Source organism: Lynx canadensis, chromosome B3, assembly GCF_007474595.2.
Source record: "Lynx canadensis isolate LIC74 chromosome B3, mLynCan4.pri.v2, whole genome shotgun sequence".
Taxonomy (NCBI): Eukaryota; Metazoa; Chordata; class Mammalia; order Carnivora; family Felidae; genus Lynx; species Lynx canadensis.
This window is the reverse complement of record NC_044308.2, coordinates 110,802,268-110,822,081: the sequence shown is the minus strand read 5'-3', so window position 1 is coordinate 110,822,081 and position 19,814 is coordinate 110,802,268. Positions and strand designations below refer to the sequence as shown.

At 47.8% G+C, this 19,814-nt stretch overlaps 1 long non-coding RNA gene across 1 annotated transcript; it reads left to right on the top strand.

The window, feature by feature from the left end:
• The first annotated feature begins 8,391 nt into the window (after positions 1-8,391).
• LOC115516557 lies at positions 8,392-18,692 on the top strand. The gene is made up of 2 exons (XR_003969576.1): positions 8,392-8,506; positions 18,401-18,692. It is a non-coding gene; the product is annotated as an uncharacterized LOC115516557 (long non-coding RNA).
• The last annotated feature ends 1,122 nt before the right edge of the window (positions 18,693-19,814 follow it).

Here is a 19,814-nt window from a genome sequence, read left to right as displayed (position 1 = left end):
AGCCTTCTCTCTCTGCCAAGACCCACAGTACTAGCAGGCCTGAGCTACCCAAGCAGGCCTCTAACGTGAAATAGGTCCCTGCGAAGATCTCAGGAGGACTTGTCTGGGGGTGCCCTCAGGCCACCCACCCTCCCTCGGCCCACAGCCATCTGCTTCTCTCTCCTCAGAGATCCAGAGAGCTCGGCTGGCCAGGAATAAGCAGCCTCATAAGGCAGTTTCCTTTTGAGAACAAATCTCATTTCCCTCTCTAGTATCTTCCTGAGCCCTGGGAGCCCCGCTCTGATCCTCCTCCAGGACCACCCCCCCACCCCCCCATCCCCACCCTCTGCCCATGGGATGAAGTCAACAGAGTCAACAGGACATGTCCATTCAGAGCCACCCCCACTCCACCGTTTTCTAGACCTCTGCTACCTAATATGGTAGCCACTAGCTGCATGTGAAATTTAGATTTCAGGGTTACTTAACTAAACATTTTTAATTAAAAATTCAATTCCTCAGGTGCACTAGCCACATTTCAAGGGCTCAATTGCCACCTGAAGATAGTGACCACCATATCTGACAGTACAGATATGGAGCATTTCCAATACATAGAATGTTCTATTGCAGAGCACTGCTCTGGACCATGCTCTTGAATTCCCTGGTCAAAAGGTCACTAGCCCACTTGGGCCTGTGATGATGTCTTCCTTGGATCTGACTTCCCAAGTCAGACCCTACCACCAAAGTGCACACCCCTACTCCTAAAGGTGGCCGAGGGGTGGGGGGCTGTGGATGGAGCTGGAACTCAAGAACTAGACTCCAATGGCATGCTTGAGCTCTCTGAGGGTACAGGACAGAGCTGGATGTAGGAAGACGGAGACCAGACCAGCTCTCCCTGGGCTGCCATATTCCCGTGCAGAACTCTAAGGACTCTGACAACTCTTATCTTCAAATCTGGCTTTCTGGGTCATTATGAAGGAATACTTTCATGATAGGAAGATAGAATATATTTTAGTTAACTGTTAAACTTTTTAAAATCTTAAACAGCTTGATTAAGATGTAAATCACACTCTATACAATTTGCCCATTTGAGGTCGAGACTTCAATGTTTTGTGTATGTATGTATGTATGTATCTCTCTCGATAGATAGATAGATAGATCTAGAGAGAGAGAGAGAGAGTGTGTGTGTGTGTGCCCATGAGTGGGGTTAAGGAGCAGGGTGGGGGTGGGAGAGAGAGACAGAGAGAGAGAGAGAATCTCAAGCAGGGTCCATGCTCAGTAGAGCTCAACCATGAGATCATGAGCAGAAATCAAGAGTCGGATGTTCAACTGATTGTGCCACCCAGGTGCCCCTCAGTGGCTTTTGGTATGTTCACAGATATGCACAACCTTCACTGCAGTCATTTTTGAACATCTCATCACCTCAAAATGAAACTTCATATCCTTTAGCTATCACCCCCCAACTGTTAGACTTTTAATATTAGGTATATGGCGGGTGGCTCCCCACTGGCCTGCAAACGTGAGGGCAAGCTGTCTCCTTCTCACCTCTATGGTCGGCTCCCTGAAGATCAGTGATACCTGTGTGCTCCCCCACGCCCCCCACCATACACACTGAACCTGCTGAGATGCCCACCACATAATAGGTCCCTAAATATTTGCTGGCTCTGCTGTTATTTTATTTTATTTTTTTTTAATTTTTTTTTCAAAAAAAATTTTTTTTTTCAACGTTTATTTAGTTTTGGGACAGACAGAGACAGAGCATGAACGGGGGAGGGGCAGAGAGAGAGGGAGACACAGAATCGGAAGCAGGCTCCAGGCTCTGAGCCATCAGCCCAGAGCCCGACGCGGGGCTCGAACTCACGACCGCGAGATCGTGACCTGGCTGAAGTCGGACGCTTAACCGACTGCGCCACCCAGGCGCCCCTATTTTATTTTATTTTTTATGAGGGACAGTGAAAAAGAGTGTGAGGGGAAGGGGCAGAGAGAGATAGAGACACAGAATCCAGGCTGTGTCCAGGCTCCAAGCTATCAGCACAGGGCCCGATGCAGGGCTCGAACCCACGCTCCGTGAGACCATGACCTGAGCCAAAACTGGGTGCTCAACCGACTGAGCCACCCAGGTGCCTCTTGCTGTTATTGTTACAGTTGCTTTTCTGTGGACATGAAAGAAGCCCAGTGAATGGGGAGGGGTCTGGAAACCATGTTACGTGAGCTATCATGAGGGTGTTCATCCTGGAGAAGTGGAGGATGGTAGGGGGATGGAGTAGGATAATTGCTCAAATCGACCATCATACAGGAAAGGGACTAGGAACACTGGGTCAAAGTTCCGGAAGCCACATGCACTTCCAGCTGGTGCAGGGGCTCAGCAATAACATGGGCAGGGCGCAGAGGTAGTGAGTGCTCTATTACAGAGCACTTGCACACAGGACCTAGAGGGCCACCTGTCTTGAAGGCCATAATGTGGCCTCTTGCTCCGGATGAGGCTAGAGTGGGCCTCAAGGAGCTGTAACGTCTCTTCTATTTCTGGGATCCCGGGCCTGGAACTGCCACGAGACAAAGGCGCTTCCAGAAGCAGGACCTGTAGACCTTTACTGTCTTTGTTTTCAACTTCTCACCAGTGGTGGGATTCAGGCTCCTCCTCTTCCCAGTTCAGAGTCTGGCCCCACCCCCCCCCACCTCCCTCTGCGAGCTTCAGAGCTGCAGGGGGTGTGGGGGGTGGTGGGCGGAGAGGGCTGGCCTCCCCTCCCAGAGGCTGGGGTGTGTCCAAATGGAGAAGGTGACTGGGTCTGGCATGCAGAGTTGAGAGGCTAGCAAGTGAGCTGAGAATAATAAACACAAGAAAAAAACAGGTCCAAGCAGGCCTCAGAGAGGTTTCAGGAGCTAGAGTCCAGGCCACAGAACTGAACAAAGCACCCTGAGTCAAGCCAGACAGGAGACCACACTGTTCTAGACCTGGGAGTAGGGGCCAGACCTGGACTGGGCTTGTACTTGTTATCCCTGACGTGCAAACCAGGGCGTGAGGGGAGAGCAGGCTCCATATACGGGGTCGGGTGGGTCAACCTGTGGTGATTCTAGGGACCAATAAAGAAAAAGTTTACATGTCTTTGGCGCAACTCAGAAGAATGCTTGGCTTCTCCAGATTTATCACAAGATGATACAGGGTGCGACACGCCAGGGTCCTGTGCATCCGTCAGACGGATGCAGAAATGGCTCCCTCTGGGAGGGGAGGAGAAAAGAATGACCACCTATTATGTGCCCGGCACTGTGCTCAGCCATCTTCATTAACCGGGCACTGTCCGAGTGCCACAGGGACACTAACTATGAGGAGATGAAACTGAGTTTCAGAGAAGATAATTAACATGTCTGAGGTCACACGCCTTGCAAGGTGTGCAACCAAAATTCAAACCCAGGCACTCTGGCTCCAGGGCCAGGCTTTATCCACTCTGTGGGCTCCTTCTCTAGTGCCTTCTTCTCGTCCCCATGGCAACCATGCAGAGCACTAGCGTGACCTCCATCTTTACAAACATGAAAGCTGAGGTGCTGCTGAGCAGTTAAGTGACTGGCCCTAAAGCGTGCCATAAGAAAGCTGAAGATCAAAGGTTCCACCCTAGCCTGTGACCCCAAAGCCCCAGGAATAAACAAGGTGAGAGTTTAGTGCACATGGCTGCTTTTATAAAATCATAAAATCTAAGTTTTGTTTTTAAAGACATAAAGCGATCAAATCCCTGTGATGGTGGTGGTGTAATCAGGCCAGATACGCTGGCCGGGCCTCAAACAAATCAGTAGTGAACAAGCAAGGCTTCTATTTAAATTTCCTCCACAGCATTGTTATTGTGAGGCCAGCTGCTCACGGTGATATTGTGTACATCACTCCAGTCGCACAGGTGAGAGGGTTTTACAAAACCCCTTTGTGGGGTTGACCCATTTTCCTGCTTGAGAATAAGTTATGCCAGCTTGGAGTTATTTTGCTTCTGGTGTCTTCTCACTGACCCCTGCCTACACCCTGACCCCCACTACTCCCCTCTCCTGTGTCTAGAGGCCCTGTAGAGAGTAGAAAGAGCTCTGTACCTGGAGTCAAAGGACCAGGTTTGGTTGGGATTTTTTTTGTTTTGGGTTTTTTTTTTAGGATTTTATTTTTGGGGCACTTGGCTGGCTCAGTTGGAGGAGCATGTGACTCTTGATCTTGGGGTCATGAGTTTGAGCCCCGCATTGGGTGTAAAGATTACTAAGAAAAATAAATGAACTTTAAAACAAAAGATTTTATTTATTAAGCAATCTCTACACCCAACGTGGGGCTCAAACTGACAACCCCAAGATCAAGGGTGGCATACTCCATCGACTGAGCCAGCCAGATGCCCCAGACAAGGTTTAGTTATGTAATAATTACCTGTGTGAGGTCAACCTAGTGATTTAAGTTCTCTGGGACTCATCTGGAAAATGGAAACATTGAACCCAGTGACCTTCAAGGTCTTTTCCCACTCCATGGCTGATGCTGGTCATTATTCATTCATTCATTCCACTGGCTTGGGCCAAGCAATGTGCTACATTCTGGGGAAACAGAAATTACTACAGCCCATCACTGGCCCCCAAAAGCTCACAGTCTGGTGCTACAATGCAATTCTTTGAGGTAAGTGTCCTAACAGAGGCAAGTTCGCATCGTGATGACTCAGACCATAGAGTCTTGCTTGGAGGGACAAGTAGAAGGAGGCTTCAAGGAGAAGGAGATCTTTGAGCTGAATGTTGCATGGTAAGAAGGTGAAGAGGGACACTCCCACCAGAGGGAGCAGCATGTGCAAAGGCACAGAGGTAGGGACGAACACAGCACAGCTAGTCCACCATACGTGGTTTGCTGGGAGTGGAGTAGAGATTTTGTTCACAAGAAAAGGAGGTGAATCTTGAGTGAAGAGCAGGGGCCAGGTCATAGAGGCATGGGGGCCCAACAGAAGGGTCCTAAGCAGAGGAACAACACAGTCTGATATGTGTTTGGAAAGATCATGCCAGTGGCAAGGATGGGTAGAGGAAAGCAGGTAACAAGTCTGGGGGTAAAAAGAAATCAATCAGAAAACTGTTCCTACAATCCAGGTGAGAAATACTAGGGCCTGAACTAAGGCAGCGGTGGGAATGGGAGAGAGGACGGAGATAAGACTTCTTCCGTTTAAGGAAAAGAACATACAGTGATAGCACTGGGTGTAATGGAAGTAGTCTAGGAGGAGTCTCAAAGGCGAAGAATATGCTGTGTACCCGAACGGATGAGAATTCCACCATTTTTAGAAAACCTGTATCATTTTAAAGACAGTTTCTCAACATGCCAGCAAAAGCACTCCCTTGGAAATGGCTGCTTCATTCCTAAGATCCTGTAGTAATGGAGGTACCATTTTTTTTTTTTTTATTTTTTTTTTCAACGTTTATTTATTTTTGGGACAGAGAGAGACAGAGCATGAACGGGGGAGGGGCAGAGAGAGAGGGAGACACAGAATCGGAAACAGGCTCCAGGCTCTGAGCCATCAGCCCAGAGCCCGACGCGGGGCTCGAACTCATGGACCGCGAGATTGTGACCTGGCTGAAGTCGGACGCTTAACCGACTGCGCCACCCAGGCGCCCCTGGAGGTACCATTTTTGAAACACTTTCCAAAGCATTTCCATTATCATTAAGCTACATTCTCTCCCTGCACCATGAGGCTTATTGTTCTAGGGAAAGAGAAAGGTGGATACCATCTAGAATAAAATCCAAAGAGCAGGAAAGGAGAAAGATACGATAAAAAGGAAGTCTCTGAAAAACATAAAGAGGAGGTACAGATCTTTTTGGTATCTGGAGGAGGGGTGATGGGGAGACCAGGAATCCATGCTCTCCCACTCATGTCAAACCTTGATGGAAGTATGGGGAAGAGTGGAAAACCTCCCCAGAGGTTGAGAGCATGCCAGAAACAGAAACAGCTTGTGCCCCACTCCCTGAATGGAGCCTGGGACAGTCACCCTTGCCATGTATCCCTAAGTCTATCTGGGACGGCTGCAGCAAAGCAGAGACAACTATATGGTATGTTTAGTCTGGAAGAGTCTTTAGATGTCCTCCCTGCCCCATCCTAATTCCCCTTGCCTGGAGTGTGGCCCAGGAGAAACCCAGAAGTTTCTGGAGCTGCTAGGGAATGAAGGGTGTGGAGAGTTGAGAGCCTGTGGACCGGCCTTGGGAAATGGAAAACATGCAGTGACATGGAGCAGGGGCAGGTTTGTATGGACAGAACCAGCAGAGCTGAGACAGGACCAATGAGCCCATTGCACCATGAGGCCCCAGCAGCCAGGGCCTCACCGTGGATGCCAGGAGACCAGGTGGGTGAAGGACAGCTCTGTAGAGGCCACTGAGGACACCACCAGGTCCAGCATCCAGACCAACAGACCAGCTACCCTCTGCCATTGCCCCAGATCCACACACAAGGTAGGGGGGCAGGGAGAGGAGAAGCAGGGGTACACCTGGAGAGCAGGTAACAGTGTGGGCAGGGACTGGACCGCATATGTATCCAAAAGGGGCTGAACTACTTCAATGTAGCTATTTTATTTTACTTTTAATTTTTTTAATGTTTATTCATTTTTGAGAGACAGAAACCGAGCACAAGTGGGGGAGGGGCGGAGGGAGGAAGACACAGAATCGGAAGCAGGCTCCAGGCTGGGAGCTGTCAGCACAGAGCCCGACGTGGGGCTCGAACCCACAAGCTGTGAGATCATGACCTGAACCAAAGTTGAACGCTTAACCAACTGAGCCACCCAGGCGCCCCCTCAGTGAAGCTATTTTAAAGTAGAAGAGGCTGGTTTTCCTTTAGTTGGCAAGTTTAAATTCTTCCATGGAATCTTAATGGGAAAGAGAATTTGCAAAGAAGTTTATATTGGTTCTAAAAAATGAAGACGCGGGGTGCCTGGGTGGCTCAGTCGGTTGGGCGTCCGACTTCGGCTCAGGTCACGATCTCGCGGTCCGTGAGTTCCAGCGTCGCATCGGGCTCTGTGCTGACAGCTCAGAGCCTGGACCCTGTTTCAGATTCTGTGTCTCTCTCTCTGACCTTCCCCTATTCATGCTCTGTCTCTCTCTGTCTCAAAAATGAATAAATGTTAAAAAAAAAATTAAAAAAAATGAAGACGCTAAATTTTTCTTTTTTTTAATGCAGTTGTAATATGTAATTCTGACACCTCCCCCAATTTGGGGCGCCTGGGTGGCTCAATAGTCTGGGCATCCCGTTGAGTGTCAGACTCTTGATTTCAGCTTAGGTCATGATCCCAGGGTTGTGGAATCGAACCCTTGTCAAGCTCCACGCTGAACACGAAGCCTGCTTAAGATTCTTTCTCTCTCCCTCTGCCCCTCTCCCTGACTCATGCGCACTCTCTCTCTTTCTCTCTCAAATAAAAAATAAAATAAAATAAAGTGTACATTCTGTGAGTTTTGACAGATGTATACAGTTGTGTAGTCATCACCTCAATTAAGATCCAGAACAGTTCCATCACCCCCCAAAAGTCCCTCATAGCCCTTTGCACAATCACATCCTCTCACCCTTAGCCCCTGGCAACCGCCGATCTGTTTTCTGCCTCATAATTTTGCCTTTTCCAGAATGCTGTATAAATGGAACCACACACTATGTAGCCTTTTGTACTAAACTTTTAAACATATCTCCTTAACTACCTCGGCTTCCTCCTCTTCTCCCACGCTGCCTTCTCTGCAAATTGCTTTATATGGACAAATCCAGACCAGCAGCAATCTCTGCAGCTTCCCCACCCACCACTGGACCCTTCGTGCAACCACACCCCCTGTGCAAGCCCCCACCCCCCCAGGGTCAGCGGGTCTGAGTATTTAGCATGCTAGGCCTCTTGCTTCTCTGGAACGTTTGCTATTCTTTTAAAGGTGGTTTGGGTTTTTTGTTTTTTGGGGTTTTTTTTTTGCCTCTTGGGACACAGATCCCCATCTTCAGATGCCTCCTTCTAATTCTCTCCTCCCCTCCTCACCTCAGGTCCTACCTGCCCTGCAGCCTGGGTACCTGGGGAGTCCAGCCACACTGGCCTCACTCCTCTGACCCTCAAGCGCCCCTCTTCTCAGGCTTTCTCCTCTCTTTACCCTCTGTCCTTTGTCACTTCGCTTTCTGTGCCCGGGCTATCTCATGACCTTTGTTGCCACACCTGGGGCCCTGGTGCCCAGTAACCTCCCAGCACCATTTGGTTCATTCTTTGGGGTTTGTTGACAGTTGGGTTCTTCTCTCTCAGTGAGGAAGAAGCAAGAAACCTCAACACTGCAATTTCCTCCTCACCTCAGGGTGATGGCGACAGATTCTGAGTCTCCAGGGCGGGGACGGTGTCTTTACCTGCCCTGTGGAGCATTGCCTCCACAAGGGTGAAAAAATGAGGTGAAAGGTTAGGCGAGAGGGAACAGCATCCATGCTTAGGGGCTGGACTCAATTTGTCCGGCAAGAGAAGACCTCAGAGGTGGCCCTCTGCCCACCTGGGCTGGACATCTGCTAGCTGAGTGTGCCTCACACCCCTTCTTCACATGCCCAGAAAAGTGAGTGTCCCCTGTGTTTCGAGCAGGAAGGGCACTTGCTGTGGGAGAGGAGGGCGGAAGCAGGTGGGAAAGAGGAAATGTCGGAATAGAGGGTGCTGTGGGAGGCTGGCTCTCTCCCTGAGGAAAACTCTTCCCTGATGTCACTGACACCTTCACCTGACTCCGAGGTGGCCAGAGGGAGCCCAGGCTATAGTTGAGCCTTTAGCTGAAACTGGTACAATTAAAGATCTCAGGTTTTATCACTGCTCCAGGGGACAGGAGGGGTGGGAAGGCAGGTTCTATGTTCATTCAACTCCCTTCACTGCCATGTGATTTGGAATCCAGCTCTGGAGTCAGACTGTGGAGTTCTAGACCTAAGCTCCTTTTCTGATCACCCTTGAGGCTTTGAGCAAATCACCTAACTGCCCAGTGCCTCAGTTTCTCCATCTGCAGAACGAGGGCGGTCACCGGAACTAACCCACTGGGCTGCAGTGGAGATGGAATGAGAGAATCCATAGGCACTTGGTGCATAAGAACGGTTCAAAAAATGGTAGCCTCTATGAGCGTTATTATTCTTTCCAGTTAGGAACTAAGGATCCTGAAATCGCAAGCTAGTTCAGGTGAAGCTAAAAAGAAGAGAATCGTCAAGTCTCGGGGTAAAGAAACTTACTGACACCCTCAGTGAAATCAAACCCAGGTCCTCCAAGGCTGACACTGGAGGTGAAATTCTCACAGGGTGGGGAAGGGTTGCAGCTTTCCTTACCTGTGGGGTCACCAGTGAGATTAGGGAGAAATCTCCAGGGGAAGGTGGATCTTGGGATACAGAGCCAAGAGATCCTGCCATCCTTCCCATGGGGAGATACTCCCGGCCGCCGGAGCCAACCTCAGAGGAAGCGGATTTGATTTTATTAAGGAAGTCAACACATTTCCTTCCATCCAGTGTGGACTCTGTGTTGTTCATATTACGGGTTTCCAGGATGTGAAATGTCATCCTAGGACAGAGCCTGGAAAAGAATGGGCTGAATGCCTCTTTAGAGAGCTTTAGCCAACTGTTGAAGAAAGAGGAGCCTACCTTCCTGCTAGACTTAATCATCATATGCCATTCGGAGAGCAACAGTAACAGTTGAGGTAATAATAACAGCAAATATTTTTTTAGTAATTGCAATAAAAGGCTCGAAGCAATACTATTAAGCTGGTGTTATTATTCCCATTTTACAGAACAGGAAACTGAGGTTTGACGAATTTAAATAGCCTGCTGGGATCACAAAGACGGATGATTGAATGAATATGAACTTGGGGCTGTTTTTTATTTATTTATTTTTTCTAGCTTTATTGGGATATAACTGACAAATAATATTGTGGGCATTTAAGGTATGCAATGTGATGATTTGATATACATATTTATTGTGAAATGATTACCACAATATAGTTAGTTGATGCATTTATTATCTCACATATTTACCTTGTGGTGTGTGTGTGTGTGTGTGTGTGTGTGTGTGTGAGAACATTTAAGGTCTATGCTCTTAGCAAATTTCAAAAGTACAGTACTGTGAACTGCAGTCACCATGCTGTACATTTGATGCATGAATTTGGGTCTGTTTGAATTCAGAGCCTGAGTTCTTATTGTCTCTTAGAGGACATTTCAACCTAGTGAGAAAAGTATGTTGTAAGATCTGCCTCCTTTCAACCACCTTTGGGTATTTATTTTCTCCTTAAATTTCTGGGAATTTTGAAGGCTCAGCCCCAAAGAAAGAACAAGTGGCTCATTTCTGCCGCCTAGAGGACACAACCTGCCTTACTGAGAATAAAGGTAGGCAGGCAGTGTTTTAAGAAGCGTGCTCAAAATCCCAACAGGTCCGGGCCTGCAAGAAACAAATCTGAAAAGAACACCCTTTAGTTTATGAAAAGCTGGTGATAACAGGTTAGGGATTTTGTGAGAACAATATATCAAGGGTGGGACCCACAGTCAGACTGGAGCTTTCATTTTTAACACCTGCCCCCATATGATTCTTATGCTCAGGCAAGTTTTGGGGAACCGCAAATGCATATGATTCATTCATCTGACAAGGGTGGGAAGAATGCCTTCCTATCACAGCCCACTATGACTTCAGCATGTAGCAGACTCCAAGGGAGTTGAGTATGGGTCCCTGCCTTCGGTCAATTACATCACCTCTCAGAGCCTTGGCTTCCCAATTTGGCAAGCGGCCCATTTTGTAACTGGTATGCAAGCCAGGAGACCCAGGTTATGCTTGCAGGCAGGAGCGATTTGCTTAATCTCCCAAACCTCAGTTTCCCTGCCTGTAACATGAGAGGGTGAATACTCATCAAGTTTCCTTCCTGCTTCAAAATGCCTGAGTCTCTTTCTGTCTCTGCCAGACCTCGGCCCCCTGTCAAGAGGCTACAGGGAAGCCTTGGGTGACCTGCTCAGGAGGTTGGTCTCCACAAGAGCAGAGGCCTGCGTCCTGCCCACCGCTCGCAGCTCTTTTAAGAGCAGCTGAGGTCCAGAGCTTTGCGTGTCTCTGTTGTTTGTACTCACAGCCACGCTGTAGGATCTTTCTTTTCACTGCTACCTGCAGTGCAAAGTTGGCTTCCTGTTCCCACAAAGGCCCTGAGGAAAGTAAAGTTGATTTGGAAAAGTAATGGGCTCTGAGATCCTGAACTCTGGGATCAGACGGACCAGTCTTCAAATCCTAGCTCTGCTACTCATCAGTGATGTGATTTGAGGCAAGTTACCCATTCTACTCTTCATTTACTCATCTGTAAAATGGGCATAAGAATAGGGCTTGTCTTGTAGGGTTGTGGTGAAGATGAAATGAGACGATACCATGAAAAGTGCTTATAGGAATATCTGGTACATGATGGGGATTCTGGAATGTTCCCTGACCGCCACCGTTGGGAAGTGGCAAGGTAATTCACAACCAGTACTCCACACAGACAGTTAGCATCCAAGAGAGTCCTTCAGGGAACTCCAGCTGACCTCTGTAATGATCTGCCATGTTACGTGTTCTCTCGCCCATGTTTAAAGGGCTTCCAGTGAAGCCAAACCTTCCTTTCCCACATTTCTCAAGGTGAGTCTTTACTGGGTCCCTGGGCCCACAGTGCCATTCCCGAGTCCCCGCAGGGTAGCCCATCTGGGTTTGAGGCCGCCAGAAGAGAGACGCATGAGGGGCCCAGAGCAGGCCAAGGCCTCACCGATGTGTTTCACAGGAGCCAGCTCAACAAGCAACACCTAGGAGGGCCAGAGAGTGGCCCTGCTTAACACTTGCGTCGCTTACAGCTGAAGAGCGCATGATTATTGCCCTTGCCCTTGTAATAGGCTGCTGCTGCTGACCAAAATTAAACAAAAATTAAATCGACAAAAACATCCAAGCAGGGCAAGGTGGCAGCAAACAAGCATACGGGATTGGCCAGGAAGAGAACTAAGGTCTAAAGAGCAAATCGCTTATTGACTGAAGACAAAGGTCTTCATCATTTTATTTTTTTAAATATGTATTTATTTTTGAGAGACAGACAGAGCGTGAGTGGGGGAGGGGCAGAGAGAGGGAGACACAGAATCCGAAGCAGGCTCCAGGCTCTGAGCTGTCAGCACAGAGCCTGACGCGGGGCTCGAACTCACGGACCGCGAGATGGTGACCTGGCTGAAGTCGGACGCTTAACCGACTGCGCCACCCAGGCGCCCCAAAGGTAAACATTTTAAATACCACACACTTCTCAATGAACTTTTTTTTTGGCGGGGGAGGGAGGTGCATTTCTTCACATTTTCATATACGTGGGGTTTTATTTTTTATTTATTTTTTAAGTAAGCTCTACACCCAACATGGGACTTGAAATCATGACCCTGAGATCAAGAGTCACATGCTCTGTGGGCTGAGCCAGCCAGGTGCCCCTAGACTAGGACCTTTAAAAAAATACATGTAGGGGCGCCTAGGTGGCTCAGTCGGTTGAGCGACCGACTTTGGCTCAGGTCATGATCTCACGGTTTGTGAGTTCGAGCCCTGCGTCGGGCTTTGTGCTGACAGCTCAGAGCCTGGAGCCTGCTTCTGATTCTGTGTCTCTGTCTCTCTCTGCCCCTCCCCTGCTCATGCTCTGTCTCTCTCTGTCTCAGAAATAAATAAACATTAAAAAATTATAAATGAATGAATGAATGAATGTAACCGTGGGTCTGTCTTGACCTCCAAGAGGCCCTGGCCAGGACCTGGTGATGAGGGTAATTGTAGGCCCAATAGTATGTGCCTCTCTCCTGCAAAAACAGTTTCTCTCTCTTCCAAATTGGTGTTTCTCAGGACTTCTGTGCTTCCCGATAAGGAGGACCTGGTGAAGGGTCAGTCCTCCATTCTCGCTCAGAGGTGATACATCTGCAAGGACAAACCCCCAAAAGTCCTCTTGTACAGCCAAACTGCTGACGGCCCTTGAATATATTAACACAGGGAGTGTCTGTTCCCCTGTCTACACCCATTCCACCAGGGTTTGAATGGGAGACAATGCTCATTTTTCTGGGTTCATGACAGCACCAAAGCATGGCCCCAGGTAACACCAACTGGTTTTGTTTTTTTTTGGCCTCTTTCGTAAACTTCCAAATTTCCTACAGTATTTCCTACAGTACTGATGTATCTCCTACAGTAAAATACATCAAAATTCTAACTTGAGTATTCACCACCTGTCCCTCTCCCCATACGATTAAGACGATGTGCTTGGCCTCGACATCTAGGATGTTTTTGTGAATCTGACATGCCTCAGAAATCAGTTTCAAGAAAATAGGGTGATAGCCTGCCTCTCTAAACTTCCTCTCTTGAAGTTGATAAAAATGTCGGTGATGGACCACATCCAGTAAGAGTGCTGGCAGCCAAAGCACAGACGAATCACAGCCACGCCCTTTTCTCACGCAGAGTGCCAACAGCTCAACTTTTAGAGCCCAGCTTTTCTCACGCACCATGGCTAGCAGGAAAATCCAGAAAGGCCTAGAGGTGGACCAGCTCTGGTTCACCCTGAGTTTGCATCTTTCTCAGCAGTGAATCATTCTCTCTCTCCCTCTCTCCCTCTCTCTCTCTCTCTCTCTCTATATATATATGTATCGTTTTTTAATACAATCATATATATAGTTTTTTGGGGGTTTTTGTTTGTTTGCTTTGAGGGAGAGAGAGGGCACAAGTGAGCAAGGGGCAGAGAGAGAGAGAATCCCAAGAGGGGCACGGGGGTGGGGTGGGGGAGAGAAAAGCAGGGCTCATGCAACGCGGGGCTTGTGCTCACCTGATGTGAGACTCGAATTCGCGAACCGTGAGATCATGACCTGAACGAAAGTCACTGAGCCATCTAGGCACCCAATACATAGTGTTCTTTTTACGACAATATTTTTAAAAATCGAGTTATAATTCACATAACATTAAATTCACGATTTAGTGTTATATAGTATACTTCCTATGTTATGCAACCATAGGAAAAAAATTTTTTTTTAATGTTTCTTTATTTTTGAGAGAGAGAGTGAGCAGGGGTGGGGCAGAGAGAGAGAGGGAGACACAGAATCTGAAGCAGGCTTCAGGCTTCCAGCTGTCGGCATAGAGCCCGACGTGGGGCTCGAACCCATGAACCAAGAGATCATGACCTGAGCCAAGTTGGACACTCGACCCACTGAGCGCCCCAGGCGCCCCAACCACTCTCTAGTTCCAAAGCATTTCCATCATAACAAAAACCCTCATACGGGTTTTTGTATCTTTACAAACATTTTATATCTTTACAATTTACCTATTCTGGACATTTCGTAACTGAAATCACACACTATGCGGCCTTTTGTGTCTGGTTTCTCTCACTTAGCACAGTGTTTTCAAGGCCTTGTGTTGCACCCATGTTGCAGTGCCTATCAGTACTTCATTCTCTTTTATTGCATATTCCATTGTATGGATGTATGAATACATTTTATTCATCCACGCATGAGTTGATGGACATGTGGCTTGTTTCAATTTTGGGGCTGTTATGAATAATGCTGTCGTGAACATTCATGTACAAGTTACTGTATGGACATATGTTTTCAATTCTCTTGGGTATATACCTAGGAGTGGAATTGCCAGGTTATTCGGTAAGTCTATGTTTAACTGTTTGAGGAACTTCCAGGCTATTTCCCCACTCGACACGTATTCACTGAGCCCCACTATGCTGCTGTGCTAGGAACCAACAACGCCATGGTGAACAGACCTGGCCACCCGTCTGCATGGAGCATACAGCTCAGCAAAAGAAAGAGGCATTAAACAAATAATTAGAAAATAGATTGTTTTTGGGGGGCGCCTGGGTGGCTCAGTTGCTTAAGTGTCCGACTTTGGCTCAGGTTATGATCGCGCAGTTGGTGAGTTTGAGCCCTGCATTGGGCTCTGTGCTGTCAGCTAGGAGCCTGCTTCAGAGCCTCTGTCCCCCTCTGTCTGCCCCTCCCCCACTTGCATTTTCTCTCTCTCTCTCTCTCTCTCTCTCTCTCAAAAATAAATAAACATTAAAAAATCAAAATAAATAAACAACCTTAAAAAAACAGATTGTTTTTTAACACACTTTTAGAAATGCCAAGAGGGAAAGTTCAGGCTGCCAAGAGACTGTAACACAGGGATCCCTAACCTGAGGGTTGAGCGAAGTCACAGGACAAGATCACGGACCCTCTTGAAACATCAAATCCAGGGCCTGTGATACTAACACAAACAAACAAACAAAGCCAGAAAACAAGCAAAAACGAAACAAAAAACCCTCCCAATAAACTAAAATGAAGTTCTCGTAGTTCAGTAGATTTCTGAAAGTTCTTACCATGGCGGGGGGGGGGGGGGGGGGGCGGGGGGGGTCCGGTTAGTGAAACTACACACAGGTGCACCCCCCGTGTCTGAAATGATTCACAGAGATACTTAGACTTGGAAATGTGAGCAGGGAGCAGGTTACAAAGTCTGAGGATGATAATTCTTGACAGCTCCCTTCCAGAAGTTGAAGAGACTCACACTGGCTTCCTCCTCCTCGGAAGGGATTCGAGGCCACGCCTCCTTAAGGCCACGGCTGATGGATGCACTGCCTTCTTCACCTGCCCACTGCCTGCCTGACTCAGACCGTTGCAGCTTTCTCTTCCTGGAAGCTATTTCCAATATTCACTTAGGCAAAATCAATGCCCTATTGTCTAAAGTAGTGGCTAATTGTTCGGCTTCTCACAGGAAGAAGGGAAGTCCTGGAAATGTCAGCAATGAATTCCCAGTGAGGTGAAAGCTTGATTTGACCTCAGGAGGTAAAGTTGCCATATTTCAAGTGGGAGAATTTACAAAGTTTTATTCCTATCGAATTAATCCAAAATATTTATACTTTGATGGAGCCACCGGGCTAGGTGGTGTGGGGAGATACAAAGAAACATAAGCATCCGCATTAGTCACTGCCCTTAAGAAAGTAACTAGTGAGAGGAAAGAGCCTCATAAAAGATGCAGCACATGTGAGTCTGATGAGTGCCCAAGCCATAAGAGACAGAGTCATGCCAGGGAGAAAGAAGAAGAAAATTCTCCTTGGGCTCGGCTCAGAACTCCAGACTTCATGAAGGTAGTGGGACAGGTGATACACGGGCTTCCAGCTGGGGAAATGGCATTCCAACAAGGCAGACGGTGGGTGCAAAGGCCCAGGGGTAGAAGTTTAAAAGATATGTTAGGTGTGACATAGAGCTTCCTGAATGAAGCCTCATTTAAAAAAGAAATGAGGCCACTTTGAAGTTTCTAGTTTTTATCAGATAGTCCCAGTAAGGCCTAAGATTTTTCTTTCATCCTTAAACGAAGAGAGGCCCAACTATTGGGGTGTAGCGATCCAAAAGAGAACACCGTATGGCCCTTCAGCTCCTTTTCCCCACGCTTCACCTCCAGTGTGAGTAATGTCCTACAAACTTAGGGGCCCTCGATGCAGATGATGGTGGACACCTGAGAAGGGGCCCTTCTCTGATCCCGGCTGATGGTGGAACCCTAAAGGAGCAGGGTGGGGCCTCCACTGGGGTCTCTGGGATGCGCTGAACAATCCCTCCGGTTACACGCACACACAGTGGTCCCACCCATCAGATGTTGCACGGGGCTCTTTGCCTTCTATCTTCTGTTTTAACCCTGGTCGGTTCATTTCTGTACTCCCCACACTTTTTCCTTGTTTTCTCCATAGGAATCTTCGGAATTTCTCTGTTCTCTTCCTTTACAGCACTGGGTTCTCAATAGGGGTGTTACCACCTTCCAGGATGTGTCTTAGAAATCTGTGGAGGCTTTTTTTGTTTTTCTGAGGGCTGGGAAGGGCACCATTAGTGGACCTTAGAAGGGAGAAATACTAGGACATTAGTAGGGAGAAATCAGGAAGACCCACAGTCTTCCGCCAATGTGCTGGAAAGCTCTGTGGGAACTATCCTATATCCCACACGATGTTTCAATGTTCCATGAGGCATTTCTATAGGTAAAACAATCTACTATGTGGTGCTTTGAGCCTTGAAACTTAACCCCACTTTACACATGAACACACTGGGTTTTGTTGTCTACTCTCACATGCTCAGCATAACTAGCCACCTCCTCCCGGGAAAGCAACTACTATGTAAACAGAGAGAAAACTGTACTTTCTTTTGTGTAGAATTTTACAGTCTTCACCGTTTTGGAAAATCATACTACCTACAGCAACTCCACTCGTGTTTTTTGAGTTTCCCAAACAACAGACCAATGGCAGTCTGCAACTTCGGTGGTGTCGCATACAGGTGCAGGGCATGTGACGCCTCCGCTATAACTTCTAGTTCAGCCACGCCCAAGAACTTACATTTTGAAAGACATATTTTAGGGGCACCTGGGTGGCTCGGTCGGTTAAGCGTCCGACTTCGGCTCAAGTCATGATCTCACAGCTCATGAGTTCAAGCCCTGCATCGGGCTCTGTGATGACAGCTCAGAGCCTGGAGCCTGCTGTGGATTCTGTCTCCCTCTCTGCCCCTCCCCTGCTCATTCTCTCTCTCTCTCTCTCTAAAGTAAAAAAAAAAAAATTTTTTTTAATTGAAAGACATATTTTAAGTTGGTTTCCTTTTCTGTCTTTTTAAAAAATTTTTAAATGTTTATTTTTGAGAGAGACAAAGCACAAGTGGGGGAGGGGCAGAGAGAGAGGGAGACACAGAATCCGAAGCAGGCTTCAACCCGTGAACCGTGAGATCATGACCTGAGCTGAAGTCAGACGCTTAACCGACTGAGCCACCCAGGCACCCCTGGTTTCCTTTTCTCTTACATTACAGTTAGATGTTGATGACATTTGTATTTTCCAGATGCCGCACCAATATATACCCCATTCCACATGCTCTTCTTATAACATGACCCTGATATTCCTCTGTTGAGCTTGGAGCAGGGTCAGGGGGCCGCAGCTGAGGGGGTGGAATGTTATGTTCCTTCCTGTTGTACTTGGGTGGACCTTTGTAACTGCCTTGCTCAATAGACTGTGGTAGAAGTAATGCTGTGTGACTTTTGGAACTAGGTGGGATGGCTAATTTTGTGTGTCAACCTGGCTGGATCACAGTGCCCAGATATTTGGTCAAGCATTATTCTTGATGTTTCTGTGATGAGGTTTTGGGATGAGATTAACATTTAAGACCGTAGACTTTGAGCAAAGCAGATTTCTCTCCATAAAGTAGGTGAGCCTCATCCAATCAGTTGAAGACTCAAATAGAACAAACTACCGATGTCCCCCAGGCAAGGAGGAATTCTGCAACCAGTGGCCTTTGGGCTTGAACTACAGCATTGGCTCTTTGGGTCTCCGGCCTGCTGGCCACTTTGCGGATTTTGAACTTGCATTTTGGAATTACAGATTTGGTTCTTATTGGTTCTATTTCTCTCAAGAACTCTAATACACTAGGTCATAAAAGGCAACACAGCCTTCACCTCTCTCTCTCTTTTCCTCTGGGCACTTGGCTTGGAAAAAAAGCCACCATGTTGTGAGGAAGCCCGGGCCACATGGAGAAGCCATATACGGATGTTCCTGCCAAAAGGCCCCTAGCTGGCAACGAGCCTCAATCAGCGGACATGCAAGTAAAGGACCCTCTGAATGACTCCAGTCCCCAGCCTTCATCAACAACCATAATCTGAAGCCCTGGACATCATAGAGCAGAGAATAGCCGTATTGGTCATCACTGTCTTTGGTCTGAATTGCTAATCAGTAGAAATCTTGAGATAATAAATGATGAAGTAATTTTGCTTCAAGACTTAGCGCAAAAAAATTTTTTTAAGTTTATTTATTTATTTTGAGAGAGAGTGAGCAGGGCGGGCAGAGAGAGAATCTGAAGCAGGCGTGGTGCTCTCAGCTCAGAGCCAGACTCGGGGCTCATCTCACAAACCGCGAGATCATGACCTGAGCCAAAGCCAAGAGTCGGTTGCTTAACCAACTGAGCCACCCAGGTGTCCCCCCAAATTTTTTCTTGAAATGATTTGATACTTGAATGGCAGAGTCCCTAAAGAGGGTGAAGATTAAAATGATAATGAAGCCTTTGCTGTCAAACCTACGAAAATTGAGCACACCCTACCTACTCTAGGGACACACCTGCCCTTGGTGATTTCCTGAACAGGTGCTTTAGGTGATAAGGCAGAGCAGGGCCCAAATCACACCCTCCGATATCTGCCCTGGAAAGATGCTACTTCCTGTCTCAGCTAGTACACACCCAGACCATCAGGGGTCTGGCCACCCTGTGCACCTCTAATCCGAGCCTGCCCACATTCAAGGGAAACTGATGGCCAACTAGCTGCTTTCCAGGTCTTCCGAAACAAGGACATTTAGATGGATCACCTCCGGATCCAGAGTCATGCCCTCTGGAGGTCCAGAGGAAATTCAATCAAGCCCCTGGCTGTTCAGGAAGAGATAGAAGCTGGCCCCAGCATGCCGCCGCAAGAACTGGAAGCCCAGATTGTGAAGCAAGGGCTCGGGGCCGGAGCTTTCCTTCAGACCTCAGCACTTAGCTTGGGAATCTGCATTTAGGCCAAAGAAAATACTTCTGACTAGTGGCTGGGCCCAAGGACAACAATAACGCCCATGGTGACGGTGACATGTTCTCAAAGCAGAGCAGCCAGGAGGGAACCAGGGAGGGGGCCCAGCCACAAAGCTGGAAAGCCAGCATTCACTACGATTGAAGTTGTTCATCCCCTTGAAACGCGTGCAGGCAATAAAGATAGCTAGAGTTGATGGAGCGCTTGCTGTGTGCCAGGCACGAGGCTACACTCTTTACGCACATGATCGCATCAAATTCTTTAACGTTTATTTATTTTTGAGACAGAGAGAGACAGAGCATGAAGGGGGGAGGGGCAGAGAGAGAAGGAGACACAGAATCGGAGGCAGTCTCCAGGCTCTG